Source organism: Setaria italica, chromosome II (assembly GCF_000263155.2).
Source record: "Setaria italica strain Yugu1 chromosome II, Setaria_italica_v2.0, whole genome shotgun sequence".
NCBI classification, from domain to species: domain Eukaryota; kingdom Viridiplantae; phylum Streptophyta; class Magnoliopsida; order Poales; family Poaceae; genus Setaria; species Setaria italica.
The window spans coordinates 37,376,967-37,384,706 of NC_028451.1; positions in this window are offsets into that span (position 1 = coordinate 37,376,967).

A 7,740-nucleotide genomic window follows, 5' to 3' on the forward strand; every position below is an offset into this window, starting at 1 on the left:
GTGCCCGGAGCGAGCATCGGCAACGGCCGGCGCTGCCTCCGGCCGGTCGAATTGATTAGCGGCGGCGACCGACGATGAGGAAGCCGGCGAGTGATTGGCACCCCGTAACCACCCCGCGGGCGTAGTGCCGAGCCGGCCGGTGGATTATACGTAGTAATCAGTCGGTACTGAATACTGAAAATTGACACGGAACAGTTTTCCTGTGCGGGGGCGCTCTCCACCTGCCGTCATCGTGCGCTGGAGCCGGCCCTGCCTGCCATTTCTTTCTTTCTTTTTTTCTTCTACCAACCGCTGCGGCTGCTCGTGCTGCAACGGTGGAGCCATGTGCTTCAGGGAAGTGGAGCTGCTCTCGGGCAGCCATGTGGCAGCACGTAGTACTCGTACTTGCGGCGTTGCCACTTGTTCCCTCCAGACTCCCTTCCCCTACGAATAGAGTCTTCTCTTGTCTCTCTTTTTTCGGTACTAGCAGTAGCAGATTGAGGCAAAACTTATGACGCATAAAATTTCCAAAATGGTTCATTTTATTTATTACATTAGAAACATGCTCTCTGATACTATCCTCCGTTTCTTAATACTGGTCAATATTGCCGAAACATAATTGCCAAGGCACCCCTTTTTAAGAATGATCAGTGAAGTTGCCAAAATGAACTCTATAAAGCTGTCTTACAATGTTTCTTAAATATCCCTACAATATTTTTTTTTGAAGCGAAATCCCTACAATATTTTTATGTAAGGACAAAATGGAAAAGCGTATTTTGGAAAACTTGTCAAGTATTTTTAAAACAAACAGATAATGTGGTCAAAAGTGGAAAGTGTATTTGAAAATGGAGGTCGGCCGCTGCTCTGACTAGAGTCGCTCTGGTCCGGCGTAGTAAATGAAATCGGATGGAGCGAGCGAGAGAAGCCGGGGAGAAAGAAAGTGAGAAATTAAACTCGTGCAGCCGACGACAGCCGGGGACCCTCCTCAGGCCGACGAAAGAAAGCTGTGCTCCAGCTGCATGGACCTGCCGAAGGGGACAGACAGCAACTGGACCGAGCGAGTGAAGCCGTAGCTGGTGAGGATACGCCTTTCGGGGGTCGTTCGTGCAAACGCCTACAACACATGGACCTGGACGTCTCCCTCCCCGGTCGTCGTCGGTCGACTTCGTGTATCATCGATGGCAGCCCGTACCCGTTCGTAAACTGCGCGCGCACGCGACGATCGCCGTCGCCGCCCGGCGTCGGTGCGGTGCCTGCCGACTGCCGCCGATCAGCGCGCGGCCGCGCCCATCGTGTAACGAGGGAGCGACCGCCGACCGGGCTGCAACCGCCGGCGCGCGCGCGGAGGTCCACCGATGATCAAGCCGGGCCGGCGGAGTCGCCGTCGGACGGACCGGCGGAGTCGCCGTCGGACGGACCGACGGAAACGGTGCGGGGGTTTGCATTGCCGTTTCAGTTTCAGCTGGTGGGGCACTGGTGGTGCGCGTGGCGTGGCCGCGGACCGCGGGCCGCGTGGGGCTCGCTCGCGCGCTCCGGCGAGAGCGCCACGCCATCCGACCGGGGCCCGGAGTGAGACCAGGACGAGGCGGTTGGTTACGTGTGCGTCAGAATGCGTGAGGTCGCATTCTGGAAAACCGGTCTGCAGCCAGCAGCAGTAGCTAGCGCTACTGGTAGAATCATGTGACGTTGGATGGCCACACGCCGCGCCAAGGAGTCGCTAGTCGCTATATGCTAGTACAAAGAAGAGCAAATTCCCTATGTACCATTGGAAATTTAACTCATCCATCAAAATTTAGGTCATCCCTAGCCACTGCCGCCGTTCCTGGTGGGAGGACTGGCGGAGGGGGCGCGACGGGCGGGAATAGGCCGTGCGAGCGGTCTAGACGGGCGCATAGGCCGGGAGGAAGCGCGCGTGCGGGCCGTCTTGGGGGAGCGTCGCTCGAGCGACTCCGCGGCCGCCCGACCGAGCCTCCTGCGATGCGGCGTGCATCGATTGAGGAATGGTGGCGGTGGCTAGGGTTTGGCTACTGTCGATTTGGGGAAAGAAACAGAGAAGAACGATGTGTGCCGACGGTGTGGGATACAGGACGTGGAAGGGCAAAATGGAATAATGATCGACGATGGAAACGATTTAACGGCGTTAAGGTGCTTTTCAGGGATAAAGATAGCGGTAACGGCACGTAGGGGCTGAGGGGATGGCCTAAATTTTGATGGCACATAAGGGATGAGTTAAACTTCCATGACATACATGGAATTTGCTCTACAAAGAACAAGACAAGATCCGAGCCCTGTTACCGAGCGAGTTCGTCGTTTAGCATGCATCTGGCGCCGGCAAATCTGAACACCAACGAACGAGGGTCGAGGGGAGGGAATCAGATCCTCTAACGTCGATGTCTTCGACTGTACTCAGCAGTCAGCATCTGTACCGTCCGCACTGATCCAACGTCGACTAGCTCCCAGGCGCTTCACCCCTCCTCCACGCGCTGGGCCTCGGCCCAACTGAAGCATGGCCTGTTTCGCCACCGCGGCGGCCATGGCCCCAGCGCTTCCTGTGCTCCACCTGTGGCTGTGAGCTCCACCGGCACGGGCGAGGTGCGATCCACATGCAAGGCTCCGCAGCAGGCTGCTCGTCGGAGGAGAAGGATCGGAGGAGCGCGGCCAAGCTCTGCCGCAGCCAAGCCTAGGTGAAGAGCGCAGGCGGTCGCAACCTGCCCCCGGCTTGCTTCTCGTGCTCCACCACGGTCGGTGCCCTGCAGCTGGTGTTGCAGACGCGCTCTACAGCTGGAGCAGCGGGAGGCCCGCGAGGTGGGACTGCCTGTGAAGCACGTCAGCGGGGTAAGGGAAGAGCCGAAGAGTAGTAGGTGACGCCGCGCCGTCATTGTCGAGGATGAGCAAGGGAGACGGATTGCCGCTGCCACCGACGCATCGCTCGCCTGCTTGCACATGGCGAAGTCCCCTAGCGACGGCTTGAGCGCGAGTGAGAAGGAGTTGGCGCCCGTGGCCGTGACCTCGACGGCCGCGGCTCCTGCGTGTCCACGGCCACAGCGTCCATGGCGGCGTGGCGGATGCGCGGAGGACGAGCGCGGCCGGGGGATGCCTTCGGCGAGGCCGGAACGTGCCGCGGCGCGTGTCAAGGCGGTGTTTGAGAGGTGGGCCAAGCGGATGGGCATCCCGGCGGGGGCAGCGCGCCGCGGCGGCCTGGCACGCATTCCGCTCCTGCAGCGCCGATGCTGCCGCCGCGCGCGTCCCGCTACGCATCTCCATGCTCGCCGCGCTCTGGTGAGAGGTGGCCGTGGGAGGCAGCGGCTGCGGCGCCGGGGCCAGCTAGCCGATGACGATGTGCTCAAGCCGCTAGAGGCGTGCAGGATGTGCCGGCGAGGCTGCTGGTGGCAAGCGTCCACAGGTGGCCGGTCGCGGGACGGCAGCGTCCGGGACGACGACCGCCCGAGCGCCGCGGTGACGACTGACGAGCAGGAGAGAGCCAAGGACGATGGCGAGGGGAAGGAAGGACTTGGTCACCCGTCACCAATGGGAGCTCGCGCCGTGGGCTCAGATGGGCCGCTCGACTGCTTTCTGTGCGGCCTGCAAGAGTAGTTTGGCAGGGTCGCCGTTGGATCGCAACAGGACGGCGCAGATGAGCACTGACTGCAGAGTACAGTCACAGAGCTGACGCTAGAGGATCTTGTTCCCGAGGGGAGAGCCCTGCCCTGCCCTGGCCCTGTGAGCGTCTGAACCCATCAAACAACGGCTAGACGCCGCCGCTTCGTGCAGGAGGAGGCTGCTCGCCCGCAGTCCTGTTCACGCCAGCTCCTCTGCAGTACTGCAGAAGGACTCAGCTCACTGTCGCGTGGGGCCCCGAGTGCCACCGGGCCGAAATCGGCCGTGAACATCGTAAACTAACCCGTACGGCTCCGGTGGGAGCCGTGCGGTTTTGGTTAGAAAACGCTCGCCTTTTCTGCTCTGCCCATGCCAGCATCCAGCAGCCCACCACCGTGTATCCCCGAGGCAACAGCGCGGTGCTTGTCCGCACTCGCTTGCACTCTAGGCAAAGCGGCGGATTCCTGCGCGAGACGACGCCCACAGCGACTACACAAATATCCTACAGCTACAGCATTTGGCACGATTAAAACATTCTGTTTGTAGACTTGTGTAGAGGAGTACTAGACTTTTGTACACTTCTGTTTGAAGAAGCAACTGAGGTCTTGTTTAGTTGGCCAATTTAGGAGATGCAAAATTCCTATTCCAGCACTGTAGCACACTGTAGCGTTTCGTTTGTATTTGTGAATTATTGTCCAAATATTGACTAATTAGGCTCAAAAGATTCATCTCGCAAAGTACAACAAAACTGTGCAATTAGTTTTTAATTTCATCTACATTTAGTACTACATGCATGTACCGCAAGTTTGATGTGATGGGGAATCTTCTTTTTGCATAGTGTCAAAATTGGGAGTTGGGGAATCTTCTTTTTGCCTGTTTTCTTCCATCCATCTAAACTTTAGATGCTAAAATTTAGCAACTTTGAGCTGCTAAATTGGAAAACAGTCTTGCTAAACTTGCTAAAGTTGAGTTGCTAAAGTTTAGATCTTTAGCAAGTTTTGGGTTGCTAAAACTTGCTAAAAGGTGGGCTGGACACCTTCTACCCCTCATTATTGTCTGGCAGTCCCGCACTCCCGCACGCATACCCCTCCCGCACTCTGCATCCACCCGCACTCCCGCACGTCCGCCTCCTCTGCTCTTCGCATCCGCCCCCTTCCTGCCCCACATATAGTGCGGCGGAAACGGATTCCACCCCCCCCCCCCCGCCGCCACGCATCCGCCGCCGCCGCCACGCATCGACCGCCGCCGGCTCCTGGGGTCGAGCCCCACCGCCGCCCTAGCCGCGACGCATCCACCGCCGCCCTAGCCGCGCCGCATCCACCGCCGCCGCCGCAACGCATCCACCGGCGCTGCCCATACAATCGCGCGCCGCCTGCTCCAATAGTCTAGCCCCACCGCCGCCGGCTCCTGGAGTCCACTGCCGCCGTCGCCCCCCGGAGTCCAGGACCGCCGCCACCCCCGGAGTCCAGGGCCGCCGCCGCCTGCTGGTGGAGGCCACCCTATCTTCCCCCTCCCCCCACTCCAACTCGAGATCCGCCATCCCATCGTCCCCCTCCCCCCACTCCCACCCCGGATCCGCCATCCTCGCCGCCACAACTCCCGGATCCGCCATACTCGCCGCCCCTGCTCCATCCCCATCCTCACCGCAACCGCCAACTCCCCTTACCCCATCCCCACCGCAACAGCTCCGAGCAATGGCCGGATACCGTGATTGGGTATCGCAGGGTGCTTCATCCTCGGCGGCCCCTTCGTTCCCTATTCCTGCGCCCATTCCCGATCCAGAGGAGTTGGAGTTCATGTCCCAAGGCCCGTCGCGCGCTCGGGCGGCTCCATCTCTCTCGGCTGGGAGGGTCAACATGCAGGATCTTGATCTGAACTCCCAGGACGAGTCCTTCCCCTACCTCGATGAGTACACTGACATTCTGGAGTCTGGAAGAGGACGCGGCGATGGTGTTCGGATCGGCTCGTTTCAACCTCCCCGTCAGACCGATGGTGGTGTTCCAATCGGCCGGGGAAGGGGTGGCACCGCACGTGGTGGCCGCCGTGGCCGGGGAAGGCGAGGTACTGCTTCACCTTCGCCGCCTTCAGGTAAAGACCTACTAAATTTATCCGAAGTTGTTGATGATTTGCAAGCTTTGCGGTTCTGATTGTTGGTGATGTTACATATTCAGATGCAAGTCCTCCTATTCGGCAACATATTCGGGGGAGATTAGGACGAGGCGCAGCCCCTGCTGCCTATTCTACATCCATGAACACAGAGGATGTTGAACAATTGGACGAGGAAACTGGGGAGGATCATCATGTAAGCATCCTATCCTCACTGTGCAGTGTGCATCTCCATGTTTTGTGAATTGTATTTATGTTTTTCATTTTCTGGTAGAACAAATGTCATAGAGCAAACTGGAGCGAATTAAACACAGGAATTTTTTGCGAATTAGCTGTGGAACAAATCCGTATAGGCAATGCAACAAGTGGGGTGGTCAATTCTAGAGGTTTCAAGGAAATAGCTGCCAAATTTGCGGAGAGGACTACCATCAGGCATGAACCGAAGCAATTCAGAAATAGGTGGGATCAATGCAAGAAATTATATGAATTTTACGTTTTCGCGATGAAACAATCAGGATTAGGTAGGAAAAATAATGGAGCCATTTCAGCGAGTAAAGCCTGGTGGGATAAATACTGCAAGGTAGATTTGTTTTTTTTGTTTGTGATAATTTCTTTTTGTTTTGTGCCTGGAGTACATATAGTTTTTGAATTCCTGTGTCATTTGATTGCAGTATCCAAAATGCCGTAAGTTTAGCAAGTACCTACCTCACTATCTTGAGCTGCTGTATGAGATGTACCACAAAATTGTAGTTGATGGATCAACTACAACCATACCAGGAGATGTGGATGAAGATAGGCAGGAGGTACCTGAAGAAGATGACTTCCAATTGGATGAGGAGGAGTACCCTGAAGAGAGCCCTATGAGTAATGGCAGCAAGAAAAGGAGTACCAGTACAAATGATACAGCATCAAGCCCTCCAAAGAAGAGTAAAAGTCCTTTTTTCAAGATGTTCAAGGGCCTCATAGACACTATGCATGAGGGGATCTCTGAAGATAACACTACCATGAGGGTAAAGATGGAGTTGCAGTTGAAGCAGAGGGAAATGGAGCTGCAACAACAACTGAAGCAGAAGGAGCTGGAGTTGGAATTTAAGAGGCATTCTCATGACAAAGAAGAAGATGAGTTCAGAGCAAGCCTTCTATTGGCACAGCAGTGTGGAGCATCAACAGAGTCAGAAGAGTACTTTGCTGCTATGGAGTTGTTCACCATTAGGCTTAACAGGGTAGCTTTTGAGACACTGGAGACAAAGGAAGCAAGGTTCAAATGGTTGCAAACTAAGTGTGGGAAGTTTCATGGCCGGCCATGAATTGTAGGCAACAAGTAGCTGTCTTGTTGTGTTGCTAGTCATGTTAGAACTTTTAATAAATTTGTGTGAACTATGATTTGTGGTTTGTGTGGACAATTTGTTGATCACTATGAATTTGTCATGTTGTGTTGGTAGTCATATTAGAACTTTTAATATATTTGTCTTGTGATTTGTGGCTGTTTAGTTGAGAACAATTTCATGGCTGCCTTGTTCAGAAATTTTAATCATGCTTTGTATGTACTATGACATGGCTGATTTGTGGACTATTTCATTCTATCTACAGGTTGACATATTTGACTATGTTGATGACTGGTTTCAGAAGAGGAAAAGGATAAGAAGAGAATTTGTTGCAATGGGTGCTTTCCTCGGTATGTACTATTATGCCACACACTTGAACAGATCAGAATATAGGGTCCCAACAGAATCAGGATATGAATGGGTTATCAAAACATTAGGAAATAGATCATCTTGTTACAACATGTTCATGATGAATAGGAATGTATTTGATAGGCTTCATAATCTCCTTGTACAGTCTTATGGATTAAAGTCTACTAGGAGAATGACATCAGTAGAGTCTTTAGCTTTATTCCTGTGGATGTGTGGTGCCCCCCAAAGCATGAGGCAAGCCGAAGACCGTTTTGTTAGGTCTACTTGCACAGTTAGTAGGAAGTTCAACAAAGTATTACACAACATTTGCAAGCTAGCAGGGGATGTCATTAGACCAGTCGACCCAACATTTAGTACTGTGCAT